Below are 12,828 nucleotides of genomic sequence, written 5' to 3'. Positions count from 1 at the left end.
TGTCCGGGATTTTTTTTTTTTCTATCGTAAAAACAAAAGTTTGAGTCTCGATTTACGGATCCATCAGTCCAGCCTAACCCCATCCAATCCCATGGGTTAGCCAACCGCCCAACCACTGTAGTGATGGGATCCAATTAAAAATTTGGTTAGGTTTTGTCCCGGGTACCAAGGAAAAGAGTTCCAAGGCCCCCTAGCCGGATGTTCATGCAAAATAAAACTAGTCACACCACTCACACACCCAATATGAAATTGCCTTTTTCAACCAGATTCAACCAATTTAAAACAATCCTTTAATAAAACCATAGTATCATTGATCACCATCTTCCAATTTATCCAATTGATTCTTAATTCCCATCATTCCTTCATCAGAGTATCTATGGCATCATTGGCAACTAGAACGCTCAGGAGCCGTTTCGATAGTTCCTAGCCCATAATACTTGGCAATATAATCACTTAACAAGATGGACTCTCATTGAAGATCAGCAAGATCAACCAACAGATCCATATAAGGAGCCATGGACTCATCCATTGAAGACCAGCAAGGTTAATCAACCAGATCCATGCTCGATTTCAGAAAACAACTCCAACTCTGTTCCAATATCTTCCTCGACGCACGCGTGGGTATCCTAGGCAACCCAGAGCCCGAGCACCGTATGGTCAGCACCCTCTAGGATCCTTCGCAGGTAACCTAGCGCTTCACGCATAGGCCGCTTCCTTGGCCCCTCATCCACCGTACCGGAAGCTCACCATTTTAATCGCACCGAGGCTGGTCAAGACCTCGGCCGACCTTGCTACGCGAGACGTCCTTCATTGACTCCCCGTCAGCAGTTGCAACTTTACCATCACGACTTTAATCACAAGACGGTCAAAATGCTCCCCCCAGCATTCTTGACATAAAACAATCATTTACAAACAGCATTTACAAACAGTATTTACAAACAGTTTACAACACAATTTCTATTTTAACTTTCATTTTTCCACATTATCCTTTATCAATCTACATTACTTATTCCATATTCCATTTATATGTATACTCATCCCATCACATCATTTCTATCTCATCACTTCAGATTCCCTCACATCGCATATCGTATATTCACATCCATACATCCACATCTATATGCGTACATTCACATCTACATGCATACATCTACATCTCTATGCATACATCCACATCCACATTCACATTCACCTCCATACATCTACATCTACATGCATACATCCACATCTCCATTCACATCTACATCTATACATCTACATCTACATGCATCCATCCACCTCCACATCCACATCTATATCTATACATCTACATCTACATGCATACATCCATATCTCCATTCCCATCTACATCTATACATCTACATCTACATGCATCCATCTACCTCCACATCCACATCTACATCTACATCTACATGTATACATCCACCTCCACATCCACATCCGTATCTATACATCTACATCTACATGTATACATCCACATCCACATCTATACATCTACATCTACATGCATACCTCCACATCTCCATTCACATCTACATCTATACATCTACATCTACATGCATACATCCACATCTCCATTCACATCTACATCTATACATCTACATCTACATGCATCCATCCACCTCCACATCCACATCTACATCTATACATCTACATCTACATGCAAACATCCACATCTCCATGCATAATAAAATTCTTTTAATTAATCTAGGATGATAGTTCCTAGAATATGGTAGAAAGTCCTCTTTTTATGCTTTGAATGAATTTATTTTATGCGTAATTTCTATAAAAATTTTGCCATAGCTCCGCTACTATGACTGATAAATCTTAATTTTTTTCTAAGGGATAAAGCTCATTATTAAAGAAATAATTAGAATGGTCTCTAATTGGATCATCAATCCATAATGGTCTCTAATTGGATCATTAAGAAAACAATTAGAATGGTCTCTAATTGGGTCATTAAGAAAACAATTAGAATGGTCTCTAATTGGGTCATTAAGAAAACAATTAGAATGGTCTCTAATTGGGTCATCAATCCATAATGGATTGAATCATCAATGTGCATAAACTAAAAGCATAGCAAAAGCCATTAATTTGGCCTCAAGCATAGCTTAATCTTGGATTAAGGAAAAGCTTTATGAAAAGCTTCATTTGGATTGAGAATGGGTCATGAGTATGACCATTTCTTGAGTGAGAGAGAGAAATTATAAAAACCATTAGAATTTAAATATAAGTGGAAATTAACTTCTATAGCATTTATTAAATTATGTAACTCTTCACTACTATTCACCAATTTACTTCAATAGCATTTAAAAAAAACCATACCAATTAAACTTCTCAAGCTTGAGAGGGGTTGAGAAAAGAGAATCATTGAGAAATCATAGAAAAGATCAAAATTCAATATACTTACCTTATGATTTGCTTGATTCTTTATTCACGGTAGAGGCCCCCAACCAATCAATTGGTTTAGTGTGTTGATGGAGCCACCAATGGGGATTGAAGAAAGAGAGAAGTATCAAAAACTAGTGAATTATTAAAGAATTCACAGTTCTTGGCTTAGGTAGAGTATAGTAACAATGCCCAAGACACTCTATATTTTGGCTTAGGTGGAGTAGAGTAATAAAGCATAAGACTCTATCTAATTTGGCTTAGGTAGAGTAGAGTAACAAGGCATAAGAGACTATATGTTTTGGCTTGGGTAGAGTAGAGTAACAAGGCATAAGAGACTATATATTTTGGCTTAGGTGGAGTAGAGTAACAAAGCATAAGAGACTATATATTTTGGCTTAGGTGGAGTAGAGTAACAAAGCATAAGAGACTATATATTTTGGCTTAGGTGGAGTAGAGTAACAAAGCATAAGAGACTATGTTTTTTTCAACAAGGGGAGGCTTCTATTTATAGGAAAATTTGAGCTCCTAACCAAACAAACTGATTCTAGAATTTTCCAAGTCAGTTTGGTCACTTTTTGACCATTTTTAGGTCACTTAAACTAACTTTTTGGAACTAGACTTGAATTAGGAGAGAGGAGAGATGAAATATCTCAATTTTTTATGAGTTTAAAATTCATTCAAGCATGTGAAATATGCACCTCCTTTAAAGAATTCCCCTTCCTTACATATGTGTCAAAATTGTATTGCTCATAGTTTTTTACTAATAAACCTTGTACATTTTCAACTCTTCATCTTATGTGAAATATGCACCTCCTTTAAAGAACTCCTCTTCCTTACATATGTGTCATAGTTTTTTTACTAATAAGCCTTGTACATTTTCAACTCTTCATCTTATGTGAAATATGCACCTCCTTTAAAGAACTCCCCTTCCTTACATATGTGTTTATTTACTAATAAACCTTGTACATTTTCAACTCTTCATCTTATGTGAAATATGCACCTCCTTTAAAGAACTCCCCTTCCTTACATATGTGTTTATTTACTAATAAACCTTGTACATTTTCAACTCTTCATCTTATGTGAGCATTTACTCATTTTTGGGTATCTTCTTTTACAATTTGGATTTATCTCCTCCCTACACATGGATTGATGCTATTGGCCCATAGGAACCTTAATTGGACCATAGTCTAAAGATTTCTGAAAATCTAGACCCTTAGGCTAAGGTTCTTTATACCTATTTCCAATTAATTCCAATTGCACATTGGAAAATTCTTTTTAAATTTCTGTTTCAGGGGAACTCATCTGAATTATAAGAGATATTTTTCTATCCAAAAATATTCAAAATCTGAATATTCTCTCTCTAGAATACTTTCTCTCTCTAGGTTAAAACAGCCACAAACAAGATCTCTTATATTTCAGAAAAGGAATTGATTACATGGGAATATACTAGACATCAAAAAGGGGGTTGGGGGAGGAATCTTACAGGGCTAACATTATACATATATGTCCAATCGTATTTCCTTTTTTATTTTAGTCCATGATCAAAAAGTTAGATAGCACGCTATTTGAATCTGCGTGCAATTGACCAGATCTGAACCATTCAGTGAGAGTAGTTATTTAGTTTCTATCACGAGGACTATTACATCACACAAATCATAAGTCATTGAATATAACATAATTTTGCATCGAAAAATGAATAGACAACCTTTGTATATATGGTTTTCATAATGTAAATCATATTAGTATAAACGCCAACTTGCCTCTGACATAGACACATACCACGCATCCGGATATTGACTAACCTCATCAATAAGTGTCAACTTGCCTCTGACGTAGACACATACCGTGCATCCAGATATTGACTAACCTCATCAATAACCCCATGTGTATCTTGCGACTCTATAGTAGATTATCATGTCCTTTGTATACATACTTATATGAATATTTTCATTACGATAATGGTAGAGCATACTTCTATGTTAATATAGACTTTGTACCTCATAGAGAGAAAAGGGTTATATGGAACAACCCACATTGACTATCCACCTCATGATCCTTTACTTGTATGAAACTACTTTTGTCTTGCCGCATGTAAGTTGGATACCCATTGTCATCAATAGTAGTCTCAGAAAACTTTCGAGAATAACAATGTTTGCAACTTCCATTTACCATATAAGGAGAGAGCATATTTAGTTCCCCACATGGTCCATGTACATTACAATGACTAATTATGTTGTGCGACTTAGAAAACATCGCCTTATCTAGAAGTTCAACACATAATACAAACTTATCATAGTGAGCAATCTCAGTAGGTTTACGTCCACTTTCCAATATCAATAGTATATGTGCATGTAGAAAGTCTCTTTTTAAAATTCAATAACAAAAACAAATCCCACTCCCCTTCCAAATAAATCTTTTTTCACCAACAAGTGCATCATATCCTTATGCTTCTCATAGAAAACTCGTGCAATCAAGTCAGGTCGATCTTGGACAACCTGACCTGGCAGTAAAGCTTTGCTTATTTCATCCCATAGGATTTTAAGTAAAGGTAATAAAGAGGTTAGGTTTTTCCATCTTCCTAACAAAATAACCTTTTAATCTTGATACAATTGGTGCATATATCAAGGCCCCTAGTATATATATAGATGGTAGAACTATCTTGCATCTATCACTGCCCACGGAGACTCTATTGACAGTGTCAGGCATAAATCTGAAAGATGTTTTGGGCCTGTGTATATATGGATGCATGGCGTGTGTGAAGAGCTTTGTTTGGAATGCGCTGGCAGGTGTACAAGGTGGACGGTTTGGTTTTGGGCTTGTTTTTGCAGGCCTGTCCGAGACGAGGTTTGCTGGGGTTGATATCAGCTGCAGGTGGTATCAGCCACTTGGTAGCTTGAAATGTGTACACGTCCAAGGATGAGTGGGCACTGGAAGATTGTATTTGAAAGTATGGAAAGCATGCGGGCAATGTTGCCTTGAATTTGTTGTGAAATGGAAGGATGCGGATAGCCACGTATATGAAAAGTAGGAAGGGATGGTACAAAAGCATTGGTGTGAAAAGCATTGTAAGGCCCTCTTTTAGACCTTAGGAAAAAATAAAAGAAATATAATAAACGTGGCCATAAAAACGAATAGCCACGTGGGAGCTTTACATCGCTGGCCAGCACGTGAAGCGAAGCTTGGCAAAGGCGTGGAAAAGCGGCTTCTCAGAGGAGAGTTGGCGAGCCAGGCGGGTGACGCGCAGCTGCAAAAAGATAAAGGAAAAAGGTCGCCTTGTTTTGTTTTGGGACTCTGGGGCGTAACCGCAGATACACGGAGAAGGGGAGGTCACCCTGGAGAGAAGCTACAACAGCGTGATGGGTTGGCAGCGTGGACGGTATGGTCCCTGGTTTAGACATGAAGCAGTGGTTGGAGCCCCCTGTGGCAACCACGTGGTCATGGCTCATGTGAGGCTGGTGGTTGACGTTGGTGCGACTGGCCGAGACGGGCTGGTGTGAGTGACGTGATTGAGCTAGAGGCCTTGGCGGGTGCTGGCGTCAAGGTGCAAGGCAAGTGTAGAGTGCAGCCGTGTGTGGGAGAGCTAGTGAGCGAAGGCAAGGTGGGCACTGAAGCCGACGGGCTGGTGATTGTGGAGAGCAAACGCAAAGGGTGGTTGCCGCCTAGTTTTGGAATGGCTCTCTGGTGAGCAGCCACAGACGCGTAAGAAGAAAAGAGTGTGGTCGTGTGTGGGAGCCGCCTAGGAGACAGGGCTATGGACAGTGTTGCTGCTTGGCTGGTGGGGCCGATAGCATTGCAGACTAGTGAGGAAGTGGCTGGCAGAGAATCAGCACAGAGAGAGAGAGATGTTTGGGTAGCTGCTGCTCCTGGCGACACACACAGAAGTGATGGGCTGCAGAGAGGAGTTGAGGGTTAGCTGGTGGGGCGCCCTCTGAAGAGAGAGTGGCCGGGTTCCTTTTGGTGTGATTGGCATAGCAGCAGGCAGGCGAGAGGTTCGTGGTGATTGGGGATGTGGTGTATCCTCGGCAGTGAACAGGTCAGAGTGTTGATGTGTTTGTGTTGCAGAGGCTTGGTCGTCAGACGCAAGGTCGTAATTCCTGAGGTGGTGTGGCCGTGGTGGAATTCCCTTGGCAGTAAATCCAGGCCTGAGTGTTTGTAAGTTGTGTGAGTAAGGCTTCTATGTCAGGAGAAGCTTGTATGAAGTGTTGTTGATTGGGAATATAAATTGCTGGGTGTTTACTTTGTCTATGGTGCCCCGGTTTTGTGGTCTGTTTGGCATGGGTTGGGTGGTGAAGTGTGAGAAGTATTCCAGCCGGTGGTTGGTGGTGCCTCCGTTGTGTTAGTGTTTTCCAAGTTTGGGAGGTGAAGGGCTATAGAGGCAGTGGTCTTCTCTTCTTTTTTTCACCTCACATTCTTCTGGTGCCCCCACTGAGGATAGCTCTGGCGTTGTTCTTTGACTAGAAGGGCGTGTGTTCCACTGAGGAGAGCTCAGGGATTGTGATAGGTTTTCAGGATGTGGTCTTATCCTGAATTTTTGTGTGTGACTTTTTGGAGCAAATGGAGTTGGCATGCATTAGCAATCATGTTACAGATGAAGAGCAGGTTCTGAAGCTGATAAAGATTTTCTTGAAGGGAGATGCCCGAAGCTAGCTTAAGGATTTTGAAGCACAGGATGCTAGTGTTTTGACCTTAGACAGGTTGAAAGAAGGCCTTTTGGAGCGTTTTCAGCAAGTGGAGGATTTTAGTGTGCTTTGGCAGGAATTGAGCATCTTGAAGGAGGTCCATGGGCAATCACTCGATGACTTTGTGAAGGTATTTACATGTTTGTGGAGTAAGTGGTGTATGACATTAAAGCAGGAAGTTCCTCCAATGTTTCTGAAGAAGAGCTTGTTTATTGATGGTTTATTACCCCATTTGAAGGTCAGGGTTGAGTTGAAGAATCCCAAGTCTTTTGATGATGCAGTTAGGGTTGCTAGGGAAAAGGAAGGCAAGATTTTGAAGCAGATGGAGATGGGTATTTATCCGTATGAAGGTATTGTGTCTGCAAGGGATATGCAGGTGAATTTGGTTGAGGTAGATAAGAGTTCTATGCAAAGTTTAATTAGACAGAAACCTCAAAGGCCGATACAGGTACAAAGGGGTATGTTCTATGTGCCTTCCGATTTTTTTCCAAAGTTTTTAAAGCATGTGAAGGTGGATGAAAAGCAGGTGAAGGAGCAAAGTGCAGATGAGGAGTTGCCAGTGGATTCTTCTTTGGATTTGGACGTCGTGGCTGTACATGACAGTGATTTGAAAGGCTCTATTGAAGATCATTTGCATTTGGATCTGGATGATATGCATGCACATGGAAGCAAAGAGGATGATGCCTTGGGATTGGCTGATGATAAGAAGGAAGAGGAGCTGGATAGAGGATGCTTAAAGGACGATTCTTTGTCAGATTCTATAAGGGAGGAGGATGGGGTAGAGACTTGTGATGAATTGAAGATGGTTTGTAATGCAAATGTGGAGAGCATGGAGGGAGATTCCATTATTATGGATTTTCTTGGATAGCTTGATATGAATGAAGTGGATGTTTTTCCATTTGATGCATTATGTGTTGGGGAGTCCTTGGACGATGATACCAGGGGGTTGGCAACACTCAAGAAGGTATGCATGTAGATTTGGTTGATGAAGAGCTTTGTGATGTGAGTATTGTGCTTGAGGATGATATATGGGTAGTTGCTAGCCTTGATGAACAGGAGAGCCAGAGAGACATGGATGCAGATATGGTCGAGAGTGTAACTAAGGCTTCTTTGCGTGTTGCTGAAATGCTAAAGGCAAAGTCCATGGATGATAAGGGTTCTGAACCAGCTGAGTTGTATGGTTGTGAAGAGATGGCTATTGTACAAGAGTTGGAAGTGCTTGTGGACACTACTGATGGAAAGGATGTGGATCTTTGTGTAAGGTCCCTGTTCCCACCGAGCAATAGATTCGGGGTACTGGCAGCGGAAGTAGCGCTTCTCGCGCGGGACAGGGGTCCCACACTCGGGGCCTCGCCCACGGATATCCGGATAAGAGACTAATCCGTCGGTTGTTCCAAAACCGAACCCAGAAAAACTTCCTTAACCGGAAAGCACGGGCGATTACACCAGGATAACTTTTTACTCTAACGTAGTCAAGATCATTTCTGATCGAGCTGATCCAATTACATCTATAAGATACTTGGTCAGATCAAGGGAGAAACTTGCACTTGGATCATTGGGATCAACGCTTTTTTCCCCATTCAAGAGGCACAGCCGTTGATTCCTATCCATAGAACAGTTACTGTCCGGGATTTATTTTATCTATCGTAAAAACAAAAGTTTGAGTCTCGATTTACGGATCCATCAGTCCAGCCTAACCCCATCCAATCCCATGGGTTAGCCAACCACCCAACCACTGTAGTGATGGGATCCAATTAAGAATTTGGTTAGGTTTTGTCCCGGGTACCAAGGAAAAGAGTTCCAAGGCCCCCTAGCCGGGGATGTTCATGCAAAATAAAACTAGTCACACCACTCACACACCCAATATGAAATTGCCTTTTCACAGATTCAACCAGTTTAAAACAATCCTTTAATAAAACCATGGTATCACTGATCACCATCTTCCAATTTATCCAGTTGATTCTCAATTTTCCCATCATTCCTTCGTCAGAGTATCTATGGCATCATTGGTAACTAGGACGCTCACCACCTGTCCACTCAGGGGCCGTTTCCTAATCCCTAGCCCATAATACTCGGCAATATAATCACTTATCAAGATGGACTCTCATTGAAGATCAGCAAGATCAACCAACAGATCGATATAAAGGGCCATGGACTCATCCATTGAAGACCAGCAAGGTCAATCAACCAGATCCATGCCCGATTTCAGAAAACAACTCCAACTCTGTTCCAATATCTTCCTCGACGCACGCGTGGGTATCCTAGGCGACCCAGAGCCCGAGCACCGTATGGTCAGCACCCTCTAGGATCCTTCGCAGGTGACCTAGCGCTTCACTCATAGGCCGCTTCCTTGGCCCCTCATCCACCGTACCGGAAGCTCACCATTTTAATCGCACCGAGGCTGGTCAAGACCTCGGCCGACCTTGCTACGCGAGACATCCTTCATTGTGTGAGATCCCTGTTCCCACCGAGCAACGGATTCGGGGTACTAGCAGCGGAAGTAGCACTTCTCGCGCGGGACAGGGGTCCCACACTCGGGGCCTCGCCCACGGATATCCGGACAAGAGACTAATCCGTCGGTTTGTCCAAAACCGAAACCGGAAAAACTTCCTTTACCCGGAAAGCACGGGCGATTCCACCAGGATAACTCTTTACTCTAACGTAGTCAAGATCATTACTGATCAAACTGATCTGACTGCACCTTTAACGGTACTTGGTCAAATCAAGGAAGAACTTGCACTTGGATCATTGGGATCAACGCTTTTTTCCCCATCAAGAGGCACAGCCGTTGATTCCTATCCATAGAACAATTTCTATCCGGGATTTACTTCATCTATCGTAATAATAGAAATTAAATCTCGATTTACGGATCCATCAGTCCAGCCTAACCCCATCCGATCCCATGGGTTAGCCAACCGCCCAACCACTGTAGTGATGGGATCCAATTTGGAATTTGGTTAGATTTTGTCCCGGGTACCAAGGAAAAGAGTTCCAAGGCCCCCTAGCCGGAAGTTCATGCAAACATAAAATTAGGCACACCACTTACACACCCAATATGAAATTGCCTTTTTCTTAGCATCAGCTAACTTTAAAACAATCCTTTAATGAAACCATAGTACCACTGATCACAGTCTTCCAAATTATCCGATTGATTCTCAAATTTTCCATCATTCCTTCATTAGAGTATCTATGGCATCATTGGCAACTAGAACGCTCACCACCTGACCACTCAGGGGCCGTTTCTATAGTTCCTAGCCCATAATACTCGGCAATATAATCACTTATCAAGATGGACTCTCGTTGAAGATCAGCAAGATCAACCAACAGATCCATATAAAAGAGCCATGGACTCATCCGTTGAGGACCAGCAAGGTCAGTCAACCAGATCCATGCCCGGTTTCACAAAACAACTCTTACTCCTTGTTCCAATATCTTCCTCGACGCACGCGTGGGTATCCTAGGCGACCCAGAGCCCGAGCACCGTATGGTCAGCACCCTCTAGGATCCTTCGCAGGTGACCTAGCGCTTCACTCATAGGCCGCTTCCTTGGTCCCTCATCCACCGTACCGGAAGCTCACCATTTTAATCGAACCGAGGCTGGTCAAGACCTCGGTCGACCTTGCTACGCGAGACGTCCTCCATTGACTCTCCGTCAGCAGTTGCAACTTTATCAGTTAGGTCTCCACGACCTTAATCACAAGATGGTCAAAATGCCTCCCCAGCATTCTTGACATAAAACAGCCATTTACAAACAGCATTTACAAACAGTTTACAAATACAGTTTCTATATTAACTCTCATTTTTCCACATTGTTCCTCATTAAACCACATTACTTATTCCACATTCCATTTATATGTGTACTCATCCAATCACCTCATTTTCCATCTCTTCACTTCAAATTCCTTCACATCACATATCATATATTCACATCCATATCCACATCCATACATCCACATCCATATCCACATTCACATCCATACATCCACATCTACATGCTTATCTCCATTTTCACATCTTCATTTATACATCCACATCCCATATCCACATTCATACATACACATCCATATCCACATCCATACATCCACATCCACATCCACATTCACATCCATACATCCACATCTACATGCTTACCTCCATTTTCACATCCTCATTTATACATCCACATCCCATATCCACATTCATACATACACATCCATACATCCACATCTACATCCACATACATACATACATCCACATCCACATTCACATTCACATACATCCACATCCACATTCCCATACATCCACATCTATACATCCACATTCCACATTCACATCTATACATCCACATCTACATTCACATTCACATACATCCACATCCCCATTCCCATTCACATCTATACATCCACATCTACATCCACATACATACATACATCCACATCCACATTCCACATTCACATCTATACATCCACATCTACATCCACATTCACATTCATCCACATCCACATTCCCATTCACATCTATACATCCACATCCATTCACATCTATACATCCACATCTACATCCACATTCACATCTATACATCCACATCCATTCACATCTATACATCCACATCTACATTCACATTCACATACATCCACATCTACATTCACATTCACATACATCCACATCCACATTCCACATTCACATCTATACATCCACATCTACATCCACATTCACATACATCCACATCCACATTCCCATTCACATCTATACATCCACATCCATTCACATCTATACATCCACATCTATTCACATCTATACATCCACATCTACATCCACATTCACATCTATGCCTATATATCTTCATGCATATATCCATTTTCACGTTCATACATCCACACTCCATCTCCACATCCACACATCCACATACATACATCCATTTCCACATTCCCATTTATATAACCCCATATACCTTCACATCTAATCTTTTACATCACATCCATTCTCGCCCTATCACAACCCATATACATCTTATCCTATCACATACACTTCTTACCTCATCCCCCCATACACATCTTAATTCATCTTATCACCTCCTAACTTATTTCATAAGCATCTTATCACACCTCTTATCACATCTTATCACATCTCTTATCTATTTATAGAATACAAGAGAATTCTTACATTTGATATAAGATTTCTTTACACATTTATTTATGAATAAATTCTATTTAAGGAGATTAATACTTTCAAAGTAAAAATCAATCTTTTATGCGTCTTCCTATGCATAAATTCATTTTTAATAAAAATGACACTTTTGAATTAATTTTTAATCTTTTATGCATTTTTCTATGCATAAATTCAATTTAGATGAGAATGACACTTTTGAATTAAAAAAATCAATCTTTTATGCATCTTCTTATGCATAAATTCAATTTGGTAGGAATTACACTTTTAGAATAAAAAAATTTCTCTTATGCATCTAAGTTAAGCATAAAATCCATTTATGAGGAAAATCACACTTTTAGTATAAAAAGAATATCTTTTATGCATACCTATATGCATGAAATTCAATTATGATAAAAGTCACACTTTTATAATAAAATAATTAACTTTTATGCATACCTCTATGCATGAAATCCAATATGATAAAAGTAACACTTTTGATATAAAAATTTTTCCATTATGCATACTTCTATGCATGAAATAAAAATGGTAAAAATAACACTTTTGATATAAAAATTTATCCATTATGCATACTTCTATGCATGAAATAAAAATGGTAAAAATAACACTTTTG

This window comes from Cibotium barometz, chromosome 37 (genome assembly GCF_041138505.1).
Source record: "Cibotium barometz isolate CiBa-2024 chromosome 37, ASM4113850v1, whole genome shotgun sequence".
Taxonomy (NCBI): domain Eukaryota; kingdom Viridiplantae; phylum Streptophyta; class Polypodiopsida; order Cyatheales; family Cibotiaceae; genus Cibotium; species Cibotium barometz.
The sequence above is the reverse complement of the archived record's forward strand: the minus strand, read 5'-3'. Positions refer to the sequence as shown.